At 38.7% G+C, this 18,223-nt stretch overlaps 1 pseudogene across 1 annotated transcript; it reads left to right on the forward strand.

The window, feature by feature from the left end:
• The first annotated feature begins 1,826 nt into the window (after positions 1-1,826).
• LOC146321965 (C-type lectin domain family 6 member A-like) lies at positions 1,827-17,594 on the forward strand (annotated as a pseudogene). The gene is made up of 5 exons (XR_014771414.1): positions 1,827-2,217; positions 5,272-5,382; positions 13,045-13,368; positions 16,435-16,556; positions 16,935-17,594. The product of XR_014771414.1 is annotated as a C-type lectin domain family 6 member A-like (transcript).
• Positions 17,595-18,223: the final 629 nt, after the last annotated feature.

Here is an 18,223-nt window from a genome sequence, read left to right on the forward strand (position 1 = left end):
AAATATTCATTTCTGTCAGATTTTGCTCACAAAATAAACATGAAGTTCTTTTAAGTTGAAGTTTTTTTACTTGAAATGATGAGTTGAATGAATGCAATGAGTCCAATCAACTTAATTCATCAATTCAATTAAGTTTCTAAAGAAACATGATCAGTATATTAGCAGGCTTCCCTGCATATCTTAAAACTTTCCTGAGACCCTTCTGGTTTATAGTTGGAAGAAAACATATAAGATAAAAACTTGCTGTGTCTCTTCAATGCCCTTTACAGTAACTCATTGTTAATTGTTTTCACAGTAATGAAAATCTGAACCATACTGAAGTTTATAATTGAATTAGTTAAGTAAAAGTTAATAAAATAGAATAAATGTTAAATGTATAAATGTTCATCAATTGTTCAACTTAATATCTTAAGTTTATTGAAAATTAATTAATGAAAATTCAATATACCGAATACAATACTGACATGCTGTTTGCACACCACACACACCCTGTTCAGACAGTGTGCGGCACACGTGAACGTGGCTCCAGGCTAAAGGTCTACAGTGAAGATTCAGACTAAAAATATGGTGTAAATAACATTTTTTTTAGTCATCTTGGCATGTTGGGGCTTCAGGAGAGTTGGATTACACCAGACGAGCAGTATGGAGGCATTTTATGTTTTTATCCCGTTTTTTGAAAACTGGTCCAGCACTGTTTTGTGGACTAAAAAACTAAACCTGACCTTCAATCTGTATGTGGGTGAGTAAATAATGACTGAACTTTCATTTTTGGGTGAACTATCCCTTTAAACAACGTGATTATTACCCAGGTGAGCCTTGGACTGGTAACAATAAAAGGCCACTCTAAAATGTGCAGTTTTATCTTGAAAAAAAAAGACATTTATTAGACACTAAACTATGGTTATTTCACACAGAGGTACAGAGACCAATACTTTTTTTTCCTCTGAGGGCAAAGTTATGACCCGCCCTACTCTGCCTCTGATTGGCTTACCCTGATATTCTAACCCTAACCCTGACCAATCACTCCACATGCCTGATAGAACCAACAAAGGCAACGAGAAAAGACAAAAGAAAAGACTGAAAATACAAGTTGAGATAATTTTATAATGATATAAAACAAATAAGCCTTTCTAGCTAAATAAATGTAATATTAATTAATTTGTGCTTAAGAAAACACAAGATAGTCACACTGACGAACATTACAAACAAATTTAATTTCTCTTTGCAGTACATTAATTCGACTCATCCTTTCAAGTCAAATGACTTTTTGAGCTCTGAGGTGAGAAAATTTTAAGTTTAATTAACTTGAACAAACAAAAGTTGTAAATGTATGTTCACGTAATGAGAAAAGATTAGTTGGTTCCACTATAAACCTGCATGATCTTTGTGGTGTGTGTCCCCTTCAGTGACTCTGAATCTGTGTACTTTCCACATGATTCAGAGTTTGGCCCCTGTTTTTAACAACACACACACACACACACACACACACACACACACACACACACATGGCTCCCAGCTGCTTTAACGTCACAACCTTGTCCCAGCTCCAGTTTTAATTTTTTTAATTAATGTCAGGAAGGCGAAGGTACATGCTGTTTTTTTCCCCCCCCACCTACAGTATTTCTAAAACTCTTTTCTCCAGTTCTGACTCACACACCCACATAATGTGCTGTGTCATCTATCACACATCTGTCATATCCAGTATCAGGGTTTCTCTCCAAATGGAGCTCCAGAGTGAAGAAACCGCTGGGATTATGCAATACGGGGAAAGAAGGGGAAACAAGCAGAAATACACCACACAGAGCCAGCAAAATGAAGACAGGCCCTCCCAGTTTGGTTTCCTATTTTACCAGAAAACACTTAACAAAAAGCTGAACTTCTTTAGTTGTAGGTACAGGATGGTTTAAGTACTTCTCTGAGCAGCACATTTGTTACAGCAGTGCACCAGTGTTGTGGGCACAGGGACGTGCCTCGATAAATCAACCAGCAGGGACAAATTTAATTTCGAGAAGAAATATTGCTGCTTGGGAGAGGAGATACGGAAGCCTTTAGGGACCAGAGGAGGTTCGGTGCGAAGAGAGACAAAGTGAGAAACGAGCGTTAACAAGGGCACGGCAGCAGCCATGATGGAGGAGAGAGAAAACTACAGCAGCCTGCAGGAGTTCACAGAGCAGCCGACACCTGGAGGAAACAGGCTCATCCTCCAAAACAGAAATGGTATTTCTCGTTTGAACGTGTGAATCAGTGTATATTTTGGAATACTTGTACTTTTCTTCATCTTAATGCAAACTCAGAGGGAGATATTTTATTGTAGTCCACTTTATACAGAGCGGTGAAATAAATATTCAGGTTCTTTACCTAAGTAAAATACCACATTATAAATATACCAGATTAAAAGTCACTTATTCAAATTTTTAAGTAAATGCACAGAGGTATTTAAAGGTTGAATCATTTGTCCGAGCTGCTTGTAAACGCATCACAAAGAAAACTGATTTTGTGTCTCATTCCCAGGATGTCAAATACAAACATGAGCTCAGCAAAATAATAAGAAAATTAGGAAATACAGGCAGAGTGCAGAGTCTCTGCAGATACAGACCACACCACACACTTCTAGTGGGTCATAAAACATTATTTAAATGGATTATTTTTAAATGAGTCTATAGTTTTGGGGGTTTTCATTAATATGTTGCTTATTATGCCTTTAAAATATAGAGGTCAAAGTTGTCAATGCAGGCAAAATAATCTCTGTGTGCTACATTTTTATTTATAGAATTACATTTTTAGCACTAATTCATTAGCATGTAAGTATGTGATTCTATCTGTTCTATTTCATATTCTGTTGGGTGATTTAATCTGTTGTATAATAATCTATAATCTTAGTCTATTACATTTATTGATTATGGGTTTGACAAAAAATTTAATCTGCAAAGTTATACTCAACAAAAATATAAATGCAACACTTTTCATGAATTATCATGAGAAGTAAATAATCTGAGACTTCTGTGCTCACAAAAGGCTCATTTCTCTCAGATGTTGTTAAAAGTCTGTGTTTGTGAGCACTTCTACTCTGCAAAGACAGTCCATCCACCTGACAGATGTGGCAGATTGAGATGCTGATTAAAACAGCAGGACTGTTGCAGGTGTGCATTGGTCTGGTCGCAATAAAAGGTAACTCTAAAATGTTTCCCCCTAGGAACAAAGGCAAAAAGTACCAGCCAATCAGAGGCATTGTAGTGCTCATTCTCTCTTGAAAGATTATGAATCGATGTTGAAAAAAAATCAATTGTTGGACATTTAAAACTCAATTTTCAGCGTTAAGATCACCTGCTCTGTGTTCTGCTCTGTTCTGTTCTGTATGTTCATTATGGCTGAACCGACTGGATGGTGAAACATGTTTCAGACGTAAACATGTGTGTCATGTTGACGTCTGAAACTGGGCGACTTCCTCAGTTTTGATGAGGACGGCTGAGTGCGAGCAACTGCAGATGGATACGATCTGAACAGCAGCCCCTTGCTTAAAAGCTTAAGATTTTAATGCATCATGATGCATAAATAATCATTTTATATTCACGTAGTATCCCTCTGAATTGCAATTGAATCGAACTGAGTCATGAGGTGCCAAGGGATTCCCACCCCTACCTCATGGAGACAAAACATTTGGTACCTGTAGCTTGATGTTAAAGTGCCTAATAAATGTCTTTTTTCAAGATCAAACTGCACATTTTAGAGTGAAGACACACCAGTGCAAGAATTCTGCTTTTTACTCAGCATCTCTCTCTGCCACACCTGTCAGGTGGACGGATTATCAGGGCAGAACAGAACTGCTCACTAACACAGATTTTAACAAATTTGTGAACAAAATTTGAGAGACCAGCTCTTCTTGTGTACGTACACACATGCATCCACGTCTTTTCTTAGACCAATGACGCCTCCCACAAGAGTCTGCAACCAACGGTTCATTAGTTTGGTCCTGTTACATGAATTCATTTATAAGTTCTGCACCTTTTTGTCACAGGCCAGCATGAACAGTTAATGTCCTTTGGTTCATGACCAACCTGTCAGCTGACCGGTTTCTGTCAGCTGAGCAGACTGGTTGCACAGTTGACATTTTGACTTGCCAGAGCTGGAAAAACACAGGTGGGCTCAGTAACAGTAATCACGGCTCAGTTCCATTAAGCGTCACAGGAAGAGTGACAGTGATTAACACACCTGAGAGTTTTCTGGTTTGACGTGTCAGAGTGTCTGCTGTGCAACTGGTCCACAGAGTCCCTGAGTCATGGCCCTTTCAGGTGCGCCCCATAGGATCTAAATTCAGAAAAAATATGAACGGCAGTCTATGGTGAGAGACAAATTATTTTTCGATTCTGTTTGATCTGTTCCATGAATTACACATATGTTGTTTGCAAATTTAACACATAATTTTACAAGTCAAGAAAGTTGTGTGAAATTACTTAGTGAACTACCTCTCATCTCGCACAATATCATCAACGCTAATCTCGCTGTCTCTAGTTACATTATCTTGCCTGAAGTGTTTTATCCAACTGCTGCTTTTATCAGAGGTGAAGAGAAAGAACGAGTGAGACGCAACACTCGTGTGACTACATCCCGATTCAAAAACACACAGACATCATAGCATCAGCGGCTAACGTTAGCTTTAGGAGGAAGAAAACCACACAAAATCACTTAGGCAACTTCTGAGTTTAGTCTTTCTAATTACATTCCTTCACGGTCTTAAACTTAAACAGTTTTACAACAAACTGTGACTTTCTTGACTTAAAAATAACCTGTCTTTCGCCATTGACTACAGTTCATATTTTTTCTAAAGTTAGGTCCCATATTGGTCCAATGGAAGGGGCATGTTGTCATGCCAAATTTTTGCCTCCTAGGATGGAGAGGTCAGGATGTAGCTGCAGGAATCGTCTTGTGTTTATATTTTTGTTGAGTGTACATCTCCAGATTATTATCGTGGTGCATTCTCTATCATTGCTGCTCTTACCTGAGGATTTGAATACTTCGCCACTACTGAATCTGTATGCATCTTTGTGCTCGTGTGCATAATGAGACAAATAAACACTTGACCTGACTTTCAGCAGACCTACAGTAGCCTATTATCTTTTGAGAATAGTAAACGTTATGAGGCTAAACTCTGGTCAAACGGTTCAGCTCTGCAATCTCCTTTTACACGGTGCAGCTGCACTCTACGCCACGCCAGAGGATTAAAAATGGTGAATTGACAGCTACCACGCTGTGGACTGTTTTGTGTCTAATCAGGCTCCCAGGGACTGAGGCGGGGTGTTGAGTGTTTGAGGAGTCGGACTGGCCTCCTGATGCTTATTGGCTTTTTGGCCTCCATCTGCGCCAACATCGCACTGACTGTGCTCTGTGAGTGTAAACACTGTCTTACATCCCTGCCCTCCGGTCTGACTGCGTACATCTGCCCGTCTCACTCTCCGTCTCACTCTATTCCTCACCCTCGCTGATTATTCTCTCTTTATTTCAGCTCAGTGTGCTTTTGGACACCTATAATTGGCAATAAAAAAGATAAAGCGCTCTCTCCAGTCCAGTGAGGGTCATGTAATAGAAAAAGCACAAAAGTCCATAATTGTGAAATATTTCTCCTGCAGGGCCAACGGGCTCTGGCAGCTCAGCCTGATAATGTGCTGGTGAGGACACTCTCTCATTTAAAACAAACACCACTGGGGGATGTACGTGCTTGATCTATTACCACCACGCACACACACACACACACACACACACACACACACACACACACACACACACACACACACACACATAAAGACAGAAGCTATTGAGCACAATTTTAGTTTCTGAAAGCGATGACTCGCAAGAAGAGAAGACAATAAAAAGAAACCTGTAACACTTTCTGTGACAACAGGATGTTAAACATATTGTAAAACTCTCAATAGAGAAAAAAATGATTTATTTCTGCTTTATGAATATGGCATAGAGGCGCACATTAAGCACTGTATCATGATAAATTGGCCAATATTCGCAGCAGTCTGTGAGTCAAGCAAGCTGGTAATATAGATGTTTTCACTTTATTTAGGTAGACTGCTCTTTATTTGTGATATCATGACACATTAACTGCACAGTAAACCACATCTGCCACTTGAAAAATGTAGCACAATTTAGCATTGCATTCATAACATATAAAATATGTATGAGCAGAGGTTTAATGCACCATTCACAGAAGTATATGTCATGGTCTTTTTTTTTTTTTTTTGTGAAATCCATGTGTTTCACGTTTAACCTCGCCACAGCAGCTGCACCTGCGTTTGCATCAGCATGCTGCCAGGAAATAGTATGTCATTAGCTTTTTATCAAGAAGACCAAATTTTTTGTAAGACACATTAACTCTGATGTGAGTGATTAACCACAGAAAATCACAGCTGTAAAATTACGCTGAATTGAACGGAAGGATAGTAAAAGGTTTGACTTTCAGTTCCTCTGAACCTGACCACCTGCAAGAATAATTACAGTTTCAAAAACTCCTGAGATATTCTTTGTGCTTATGATGGTGTCTCTCGATGAAAGTCACACAGATAATACAGTGGAAACATCTTATAATAAACAGATGATTCTCATAACCTCATTCTTTTCTCTTTTTTTCTCATGCAGATCATCTAATTGACATTTGTATGTTTATGACATGAATATAAAGTAATGAAGACTTTTTTGACTGTTTGATAATACAGTACAGCTGTTTCAAACCTTTTTCAAATTACTGTACAGCTATAAGGACCAGTATTTAAGGTTTAGCAGCATCTAGTGGTGAGCTTGCTGATTGCAAACACTTTGTATCACTCTCCCCTTTTAAATGTGAGGGAGACACTGGAAACCTAGAGAAAACACTAAAGACTGTGTCTGGAGGCAGTGTTTAGTTTGTCCGTTCTGGACTACCGTAGAAACATAGTGGTGCAACATGGCGGTCTCCATAGACAAGGACCCGCACCCTCTGTAGTTATACGCACATGAAAACACACAATTCTCATTTTCCAGTGATTATACAGTCACGAAAACATACTTATGAATGTTGTCCTCCATGTTCCTGCCATAATCTGACAATAAATCCCCAGAAATCCTAAACACTGGACCTTTAAATTACTGTGCTGTGTACAATGCAAATTCACTATAATATAGCAGCTGCAGTATGTTATATAAAATATAGTTTGCTGCCATCTTTGGGAGGAGGGTTGAGCCCCCACCCCTCCAGAGTTACAGCTGGGAGTGCAGTGCCCCCCAATCCTGAGGCAAAGCAGGAAAAAACACAGCTGTAAAACTGCCATGGACTAATAAATGATAAATAATTCATTGGCACATATTGACTGCTTTAATTAATTAGTCAACAAACCCAAAGCGCCATGATTTCAAACACTCCTGACCGTTAATGCAGTTAGCACAGTTACTTGTGGTTCTGCCGTCTAAATTAGACACAACACGATATCTGCCACCAGTTTTATGTGGAAATACTTCAAAATATGAAACAATGAAGATGCAAAGTGTGTGCTGCGCTCTAATGAGGGATCAAATGTGCTGGACCGAGGGTCAACAGGCGAGACAAAACTCCAAGTGAAAGTCCAAAGCGTGCACAAACACCAGATTTACAGTTTATCCAAAACACCTCGGGGTGAAATACTGACAGAGGTGGCAGCATGTGATGGATTTAACTTAAACAGCTGGCTGTGTCCAAGAGCCTCTCACTGTAGAAAGAAATCTGCCAAAAAAAAATCCATCCGAAATCTCACACCAAGTGAGCGAGATCTTTTTTAGAGCTCTGCTTTTTAACTCAGAGTGATCTCTGACTTTATTACGCTGACTATGTCTGATGTTGCGGCGCACACAGGGCCAGCATTTTGTAAAATCTGCCACATCAATTTTCTTTTAGGGGCAGGAGCAAAAAATACATGAATGAATGACAGTAAACTTAGTAGTATTCAATGCCAAAAAAATGTTGTTGTAGTTTAATTATTGTTATTGTGTTATTTTCATTCTTTAAAAGTCACCCAAATTCAGGTAACAGTCTCTGAAACACAAATATTTTGGTATCAAAATCCTCCCTGTTTAAAATATGTGTGAGCAGAGTTTTAATGCACCATTCATAGAAGTTCATATCATGCTGTTTTTTTTGTGAACTTTTTGTTTCACATTTAACTTCACCGCAGCAGCTGCACCTGCATTTGCATCAGCATGCTGCCAGGAAATAGTATGTCATTAGCTTTTGTCAAGAAGAACAATTTTTTGTAAGACACATTAGCTCTGATGTGAGTGATTAACCACAGAAAATCTCACCTGTAAAATTACGCTGAATTGAACAGAAGGATAGTAAAAGGTTTGACTTTCAGTTCCTCTGAACCTGACCACCTGCAAGAATAATTACAGTTTCAAAAACTTCTTTGTGCTTATGATGGTGTCTCTCGAGGAAAGTCACACAGATAATACAGTGGAAACATCTTATAATAAACAGATGATTCTCATAACCTCATTCTGTTCTCTTTTTTTCTCACGCAGATCACCATATTGCAAACACTCGGTATCACTCTCCCCTTCCAAATGTGTGGGAGAAACTAGAAACCCCCACAAAGTTTGTCCGTTCTGCAGAAACATGGCAGTGCAACCGCCAGACTCTCGAGATGTACATGGCTAATTGTGAGGTCATGAAAACACGATTCTCACTATTGAAAACATATTTATAAATATCATACTCAATTTCTGCCTTAATCTGACAATAAATCCCCATAAATCTTACACACTGGTCCTTTAAATTACTGTACAGTAGCTACAGTACTGTATATAAAGTATAACTTACTGTCATAGGCAACATTTACTGGGTGCCTTGGATTTTATGTCCCTCCAAAGTTAAAGATGGGGGTTCAATGCCCTCCAATCCTGAGGCACGGCAGGAAAAAACACGGCTGTAAAACTGCCAGAGACTAATAAAATTCAGTGGCGTTTGAAAGGAGCACAAATAAAGCCACAGCATATGCTGTAATATTCTTAATATTTAATTCAATAGTACTGTAACTTGTGGTTCTACTCTCTAAATTAGACACAACACAATGTCTGCCACCAGTTTTATGTGGAAATACTTCAAAATATGAAACAATGAAGATGCAAAGTGTGTGCTGCCCTCTAATGAGGGATCAAATGCGCTGGACCAAGGGTCAACAGGCGAGACAAAACTCCAAGTGAAAGTCCAAAGCGTGCACCAGATTTAAACTTTATCCAAAACACATCTGGGTGAAATACTGGCAGAGGTGGCAGCATGTGATGGATTTAACTTAAACAGCTGGCTGTGTCCAAGAGCCTCTCACTGTAGAAAGAAATCTGCCAAGAAAATCCATCTGAAATCTCACACCAAGTGAGCGAGATCTTTTTTAGAGCTCTGCTTTTTAACTTTAAGTGATCTCTGACTTTATTATGCTGATTATGTCTGATATTGTGGCGCACACAGGGCCAGCCGTCACAGCAGTCGCCTCTGAATGCAAACAGAATACAGAATCAGTTTCAGCTTGACAGAATGACTTTGAAAACACCAAAGGACTTGTTTTAACGAATTATGTTAGTTTATAACATGAGGACTTGTAAAATATCATTTCCATGAGGCGATTCAGTCAGGCAGTGACAGATCACAGGCCATAAACTTGACAGTTCATCTTTGCAGCGATGAAGGTCAAGCCGCATGCAGCGTGTGCAGTTTATATTATGTTCATTATGATGCTGATTAATGTTGAAGTGAGGTTCTTCTGCCATCAAATTTATTAATACCACTAGATAATGCACTAAAGCAGTCAGATTTGGAGCCCAAATACATAGAAAATGTCTCCAAATGTCACATCTCACCGTTTAACATCTCATAGGCTGACATTGTCACTTGCCAACACTCCCGATTTTTCCAGGAGACTCTGACTTTTCACTGCCCACTCCTTTTTTCCTCCCTGGATCACAGTTCTCCTGTATTTCTCCTGATGTCTGATACATTTTCACATGTTTTTTTCCCCTTTTCATTATCACAACCTGTTTCTGACACTAAAAATCAACTGTTTCCATCCAGACAACAACACAGCTGCACCAAACCACATTTCCTAAAATGAATTCCTGATTAATAAGGAAAGTTTTAAGGGGAAAATAGCATGCATTTTCTAAAATCTGAATGAATGACAAGTGATGAATATTAATTTGTGCCAGAGATTTACAGGGTGAGAAGCTCAGTCGTCTGTGAGGGATTCGAGAGTAGAGCCTCTGCTCCTCTGTACAGAAAGGAGCCAGCTGTGGTGGTCCGGGCATCTCGTGAGGACGCCACCTGGTCGCCTCCTCAGGGAGGTGTTCCAAGCACGTCCAGCTGGGAGGAGGCCACGGGGCAGACCGAGGACTAGGTGGAGAGATTTTATCTCCACCCTGGCCTGGGAACGCCTCGGGATCCCCCGGTCAGAGCTGGTTAATTTGGCAGGGGAAAGAGACGTCTGGGCTCCCCTGCTGGAACTGTTACCTCTGTGACCCGACGTCAGATAAGCGGTTGAAGACAGATGTCCAGAGATTTATGCAAGCTTAATAACTGGAGTATATTAAAAACAAAATGGAAAAGTTTTCTTTTTTTTTTTTTTTTCTACATTTTTTACATATGTATGAAAAGACCTAACATGAAGACTGTAAGGCCAGAGATACACTGGGCTTTTTAACCACATGTTGGCGTTCGTGTAGCCTTAATTTCTGAGGATGTGCACAACCATCACTCCAAACGGAAGCATCCATGATGCATATGCAAACGTATAGTTAAAAACCAAGTATATCTCCAGCCTAAGCAGTCTCTGTAAAGGGATAGTTCCCCCATAAATAAAAATTCAGTCATTCTCTCCTCACCCTCCTGCAAACTGAAGGTTGGGTTTAGTTTATGAGGCCACAAAACACTGCAGGAAAACAGCCTTGCAGAATCTCCCAGACAATTTAACTGACTGGTTCTGCAATGCAATGCTGTTTTCCTGTGAAACTCAGGAAAACAGCAGTGTTTTGTGGACCGAAAAACTAAACCTGACCTTCAAGTCAGTGAGTAGAGTAGATAATGGCTGAATTTCCATTTTGGGGTGAACTATCCCTTTAATCAAATCACTTAAACAACAGCTGATCACTGTAACTGTGATCAGTTTGAGTAATTTCACTGTACATATATTTTTTATCTTTATTCATGACTTATATTACATCAGTTAATCCTCTTAGAAAGAACTGTTTCACTCAATAAAGCATTAAGAAATATTTTTTTAACAGGCAAAGGAGAAGTAAACACAGAAAACACAAATGTGGAAAAATATCTGGCAGTGAAACCAGAGAAAGTTCGTGTTGTAAATGATAATTCTTAACAGCCGCGAGGGAGCTCATATAAACTCAATTATTCCAGCAACGGCAGCGATAAAGTCTCACAGAGATTCACAGACTGTACAGAGGAGCATCACATGTTTGAGGAGGAGGAAATCAGTGGTGGGTGATAAAAAAAAACAAAAACACAACACTATGAAAATTATATTCATTTTTAGTTGTGGCTGGAAATGTCAGCCACCACTTTCTGTCCAGACTGAACAGTGGTGGACAGTAGTGAAGTACATTTACTTGAGTACTGTACTTAAGTACATTTTTTGAGTATCTGTACTTTACTTGAGTATTTGTTTTTTTGGAAACTTCTGACTTTCACTCCACTACATTTCAAAGACAAATATTGTACCTTTCACTCCACTACATTTCTAGGAAGGTTGTTGTTACTTTTTGACTGAGCTTTGAAGTCAGCTGTTGGTGTTTTTTCTTTTCTACAATGCAATTGGTCACATGCTGTGTTCCCCACAAAAGAAAACCAATCACAGAAGCTCCTCTCAAATGGGATTGATGTAAAAACAGAAATATTCCAGGCGCTCTGTAACAAGAACAAGCAAACTCTCCCTCTTTCATTCAAACAAAAAGCAGTAATGGTGACGGCAGGAGAAAGACAAAATTAAATCTCAAGATTTTATTATAATTATTCATTATTCCAGGTAGCTTTTAAAGTTGGATTGTTTTTATTGGGGTGAAAAATACCACATAATTCATGTATATATACTGCCTCTGAAGACAGAAAGAAATCTCAGTTATTTAACAGACTTGAAGAACTCCTTACAGTTAACTTCAATCTAATTTTATGATGTGATTTTAATACAGTTACATCAGAAAATGACAACAGCTGTCCTTTTTGGTTTTGATTGTATTTCTGTGCTAAATGTTTTATAGGTGTTTCTATAGGTTTTGTGTAGCAGAGTGGTTCTACAAGCATCAGTGCATCATTAGATGGTTTCAGAGAGTTACAAGCTTCTGTAAATGCATCATGAAAACAGTACAGCATGTACTGATATTAGAAAATGTACTTTGTACTTTGTACTTTTGAATACTTAAGTATTTTTAAAAACATTTACTTTTGAATTTTTAAAAGCAAGAACCCTAGTACTTTAACTCAAGTAAAATTTTGACTGAGCAACTTTCACTTGTAGTTGAGTAATGTTTAACCAGGAGTATCTATACTTGGACTCGAGTACTGGGGTTGAGTACTTTGTCCATCACTGAGACTGAATTATCCCAACATCTCCTGGATTTTCACAGCAAACATTTACATGGACCAGCGGGACAAGATAAGATGTTACTACCAGCAGGACTTTTCCACAGAGCCAGCGTGACGACAAAACTCTCCCACCGCCAAAATAATTGGCTCTCTCTCGCCAAACTCCCACGTCCGAGCTGTTCACCCGGTCAGTGATCACAAAAGCCACTCTGATCAAACAGGACCTCTCTCACCTCATCAGGCCGCCGTCACAAAGTCCCACTGGCCTGAAAAAAAAATATCTAGAAAAAGTTCCCTCTGCAATCACAACCCTGAATACTTCAAAACAGACGCTGTACTTCCCTTTTTACCCTGATTACTTTCTGTTTTTAACTTTTAGATTACCTCAATAATGAATGTTTATTTATTTATTTATTTATTTATTTATTCAATCTTTCTATCTATCTTGTCAGTGGTTGGCAGGCCCGTTCCAGCTGCTGAACCTCTGGACTCGCCCAGGGACAGAGCTGTTCAAAGCCAGGTCACGTGACGGGGGATCGTAGATCGGACCCCGTGTACGTGGTCTTCGTTTTCCTGCTGCTCAGCCTCGTCCTTTCATTCGCGTCCTCGCGTCTCATTGACGGTTAAGCGGTGCAGGGAGTGTCCTGAAGGGTGGCTTCGTGTCCGGGATCAGTGTTACCACTTTAGCGGGGACCAAGCTGGACTGGCTGAAGAGCAGAGACAGCTGTGAGGAGATGGGCGCCCACCTTACCATACTGCACACCATGGAACAGCATGTTAGTAGTGTGTTTCTGTGTGTGTGTGTGTGTGTGTGTGTGTGTGTGTGTGTGTGTGTGTGTGTGTGTGTGTGTGAACTTCACAGATAGAAATGAGCACTCTGTCTGTGGAGTCCTGCTGACCAGCACAGGTGTTCCTCATTCCCCTTAATTGGGTTGGTTACTGTGTGCTGTCTGCAGGAGAAGAAAACTTTAGACATGTGTGTGTGTGTGTGTGTGTGTGTGTGTGTAAAGATGGGAAGCATTAAGACATTGTTGTAAGCCAAGGTCACTTTATCCAGGCTTTACTTTTGCAAAGGCATGAGATTAAAAGTTGGATTTAAAGGGACAGTGCACCCGCAAATCAAAATATTTTCCTTTGGCCTGTAGGACTGTAAATGGGAGCAGAGCTACAAGGAATCTCCCTGCTGGCCTTTAGGTGGATCGTTCAACAGAGCAGAGTGAGACAGTGAGACAATTATTGTGAATACTGTAAGGGACTGATAAATAATAAATACTATACAGATGGGTTATAAAACTATAAGAGTACAGGCAAGTTAATTGGATATTATTGTTGTTAACGTAAATCAGCAAGAGATGTCTGCCTTGTCTTGAATAAACTGGAACTAGATGACATTCAGCTTGTGTTGCTCAAGGCACAAAAAAGCACATTTAAAAAACTCTAAACTATTTTCATTCTGTTGAACTGTTCCCACCAATTTATCACCATGCAGAAAGAAGCAGTTATCCACTCATGGATGAGAGGCTTGTACTCGTGACAGCGTGGGACGTAAACACTGATGGCGTCCTCCTCGGCTGAGCTGTGACGTTAGCATCACTGAGCTAGCTAGCGCATTGATATGGTTGGTGGGTGCAGTTTGGTAGAAAGACAGAAAATGAAGGAAGAACATGAAATTGCTCACAGCAAGGTCTGCTGATTATCTTGAGTGACCAGATCATTATTTCTGGAAAGAAACACCGCTGTTGAATTTTTCAAATGTGTTTTGTAAAAAAACGCTTTGAGCACTAAAAGCTGAGCGCCATCTTGGTCCTGTAAATTTGACAGGAGGCAGACATCTCTACTGTCGGTATCTCAAAACTCTGCAACTTACACCAAAAATATCTGGGTGGATAAATAGCAGCACAGGTAAGATGAAAAATGTTTATTTTTTATTTTGGGTGAACTGTCCCTTTAACACACTAGGTCTTTTTTAAAGAGGAGACATTTCAACATGTCATTGTAGGAAAAGCACAGTTGTTACTAATAATATTAACAGTAGCTCATCTCTATTCTGGTGTCCCAGTGAGCCATGACAGGTTGACAGCATGCACAACACCAGGACACTGAAACTGAAGCAAAATGGAATTTAACCATCATTAATTTTACAGCGACTTGTCAAACTGTCTTTTATGAAAAGTCCTGCTCATGATCCACATAACAAAAAGGAGTACAAGCATCAAGTACACAATGAAAATACAAGTCACAGTGACCTCTAAGTACAGTAGAGCAGTGTCTCCAAAACTTCTTACAGTCCTCTACTCCTTCAGAAGTTTAACGTCCAGCCACCAACTCTTATATGATTTCATGTTTGTAAGTCCCTTACACATATACATACATATAGAGCCTATATAAAGAATCCACTTAAAACTGTGAAATACTCAACACAGGTTACTTTATTTAGAATTTAAAAAACAAGACAGGGACACAAAGTCACAAAACCCAGAGACAAAAAATCAAACATCAGTGGTGGAAATGATACTGCAGCAATTTGATATAAACAGGAAACAATAGACGACTCATTACAAAAAATAAGAAAGTATATATAAAAATAAAAGCCAGAGTGAAACAAACAAACACACAAAAACAAAAAGAGAGCACAAAGGAGCAAGGTAAGTTACATAAGAAAAGCAAGGACTGAGAAATAGATGAGTACAACATTTTGGCCTTTTTGTTCTTTCCTCCCTTATTTTCCTGAAGTAGTTGGCAAAATTATACATGAACGCTGTGAAAGAGGAAGAGCTTCTGTTCCACTTATGAGCATGAATATGATATTTACCCAGAATAATCCCAAGACTGACAGTATCAGAAACATTGAAAGAAAAGTTGGCCATAAAATAGATTATAGCTGTATAGGAAAATGGAGGCAAGTTGTTCATTTTCAATGATAACCGATCATGTTCTTCAGACCAGAACAAAGTGACACATGTATAATACACTGCAAGCCCTAATAAGTTAGCAATACTTCAAAAGATTAAGGTAATCAGTTGCCATATTTTTTTGAGTTGATAAAGTTACAGGTTGGTGGTTCTCGGGTCTCAAACACAGTTAATAGTTAAACTTTCAAAGTTTCAAAACTTTCTCAAACTTTGAGAGTTTGAGTTTGATTCAAAACTTGAAAAACTTTTTTTTTTTTTTTTTTACAGGACAGAACTGATTAATTTTAAGAATTAAAAAGAATTATTTCAGGCTTGGTAAAACTTAAACTTAAAAGTTTACTTAAAAGTTTAAGTTTTAAGGGTTTTTTGCTATTCGTTACAATTAGTTAATGTGATCATTTGGTTTTACAGTCAATTTAAAAAATAAATGGTCAATAGTTTCATCCTCTGAAGAACAAAAGACACACGGATCAACTGCAAACTTAAATCTTTTGTGCAGAAAGTCAGTAACGGGGTAGACTGCTGATACTCTTTTAAAATGGGCTTATTTTTCTTTAGGAGCTACAGAGGAAGCTACAGTATGTAGCCGCTGGTCCACCTGCTTCTGCAAACATTTTGACTGTTCTGCAGGAACTCTATCAGTGCAGCTCTATTAGTGCAGCAGTCAGCGGTCAGAGTGTTTGTAGAAGCAGGTGGGAGTGGACACAAATACTGCAGGGGTCATTACTAATGAAAAGAAACCTGTGACATGTCACTGTAGCAAAAGAGCAACTGTGAATGATCAAATTAATGACAGCTGCATTCCATTTAGCTGCTTCTGTCTCACAAATGTGTTTGAAAATGTACACATTGGGTCCTTAAAGATGCGAAGATCCTTCCTGGCATAATAAACTAATAATGACACACATCTTTGTGCACGTTTTACTTCAGGAGGCTCTGGAAAAAGAAGTCAGGAGAATCGGTGGATTTGATTATCACTTCTGGATCGGCCTGTCTGATATAGAGAAGGAGGGAGACTGGAGATGGGTGGACAACACAACACTGCAACACAAGTACCGTCTAATTTTAATATTTAATATGTTAAATCATATATTCGTTTCATGTTGTATATTAAAGTTGCTATTGTGCACTAATTTTAATTATTAATGATCCTGAATAAATTGTCCAGGAGGAGCCTAAATTGTCCAAAGCAAAATAAGGAGACTGTTGTTTTATTATTTTTTTTTTACCAGGCCTGTTGGTACAAAAATTGAAAAATATCAATAGAGTAACATTTCCAACATCAAAAGAAGAGTTCGAGCATTTCATCAGTGAATCAAGAGCTTGGGCGGGGTGATTCTGTTTCTCCACATTTGTCAGAAATGTTCACAGTAGTTATCTGAAGGTTTGCCCTGTCTGTCGCCGTCTGCTCGTCTCTCCGTCTGTCACAGATACTGGGATCAGTGGAGCTCAGAGCCAGATAACCACCAGTCAGGAGGGGAGCAGGGAGAGGACTGTGCCACCTTAGACAGCCACTCAAAAACATGGTTTGATGTTCCTTGTGATCACATTTATAAACGGATCTGCCAGATGGATGCAGTTCAGCTCAGCTGAGCCCTCGTACAACTGAAAATACCACAGAACTGGAACGTCTGGGAAAAAAACACATCATTGTGACATTAAAAAGTGATTGTTTACATGTTTTGGATTATAGAAACTACAGCAAAATGTATAACATATTCACAGGATATATTGTTTTCTTTTTATTGAAGGTATAGTTGCTGTAAATCCATGCACTGTGTTGAGATATCACTTACTGGAGGAAATAGGTGAGGAGAGCTAGTGAGTACTGTGGATTGCTATAAAGAGGCATGTAAGTTAAACTAAATCTAAAAGGAAAAACATTATATTAAAAGAGAAGATACATTTTTGTAGCATTAGTCGCTGGTTTTAGACAAGGATATCAGTATTTTTAGGTGAGACAATTTCCCATTTATACTTACATTACTGACTTTAGTTAAATGAAAGTAATGGACTTGATAATTTACCTACTATTGTCATCCAAAAGAAATCAATGAATGTGAGTTTTTTGCACTGTAAACAGTTGCTATTTATTCCAGTTTGTTCCCAGTATCTCCTTACCTGTACTTTTTCTTTTTTTTCTTTTCCTTTGTATTTTTTCTTTTTTTTTGGGGGGGGGGGGGGGTAAAAGCTTTTTTGACATACTAATGCTAAAAAAAAATTTTTGGCAAATAAGAGATCTCATGTTAGATTATCCAGGTCTGACTAAAGAGAAAGGTCTCCATTTTGCAAACTTTATTACCATGAATGCAGTCACTATGTCCAAAGGTTTGGGCATGATTATTGTCTGATTTGTGCAAATTCGCAACTATGTCAGAGGTAGCACTGCAGATTTTATTTTAGATTTGTTTTCCCATTAAGATTAACCATGTTGCTTCCCTGCACTGCGTCAGACTTTTGAGACTAAATGAATGTCAATAAAACTGTCTTTTTTATATATTCCATCTTTTTGTGTCTATCCTTTTTTCTCTACATATACACTACTGATGTGTCAACCAGTAGAAATCTGGTCACTGACAGAGCTGGAGCCTACTGTACATGATCATATAGTGTGATGATGGCCTTAGTCTGACATAAATTGTAATTTTACCCTCTTGGAGTGTTTAATCTGAAGGATTAAAGAACATTTCAATAAAAAAAACAATAATCAAAGACGACA

Source organism: Lutjanus erythropterus, chromosome 9 (genome assembly GCF_056507025.1).
Source record: "Lutjanus erythropterus isolate fLutEry1 chromosome 9, fLutEry1.hap2, whole genome shotgun sequence".
NCBI lineage: Eukaryota > Metazoa > Chordata > Actinopteri > Lutjaniformes > Lutjanidae > Lutjanus > Lutjanus erythropterus.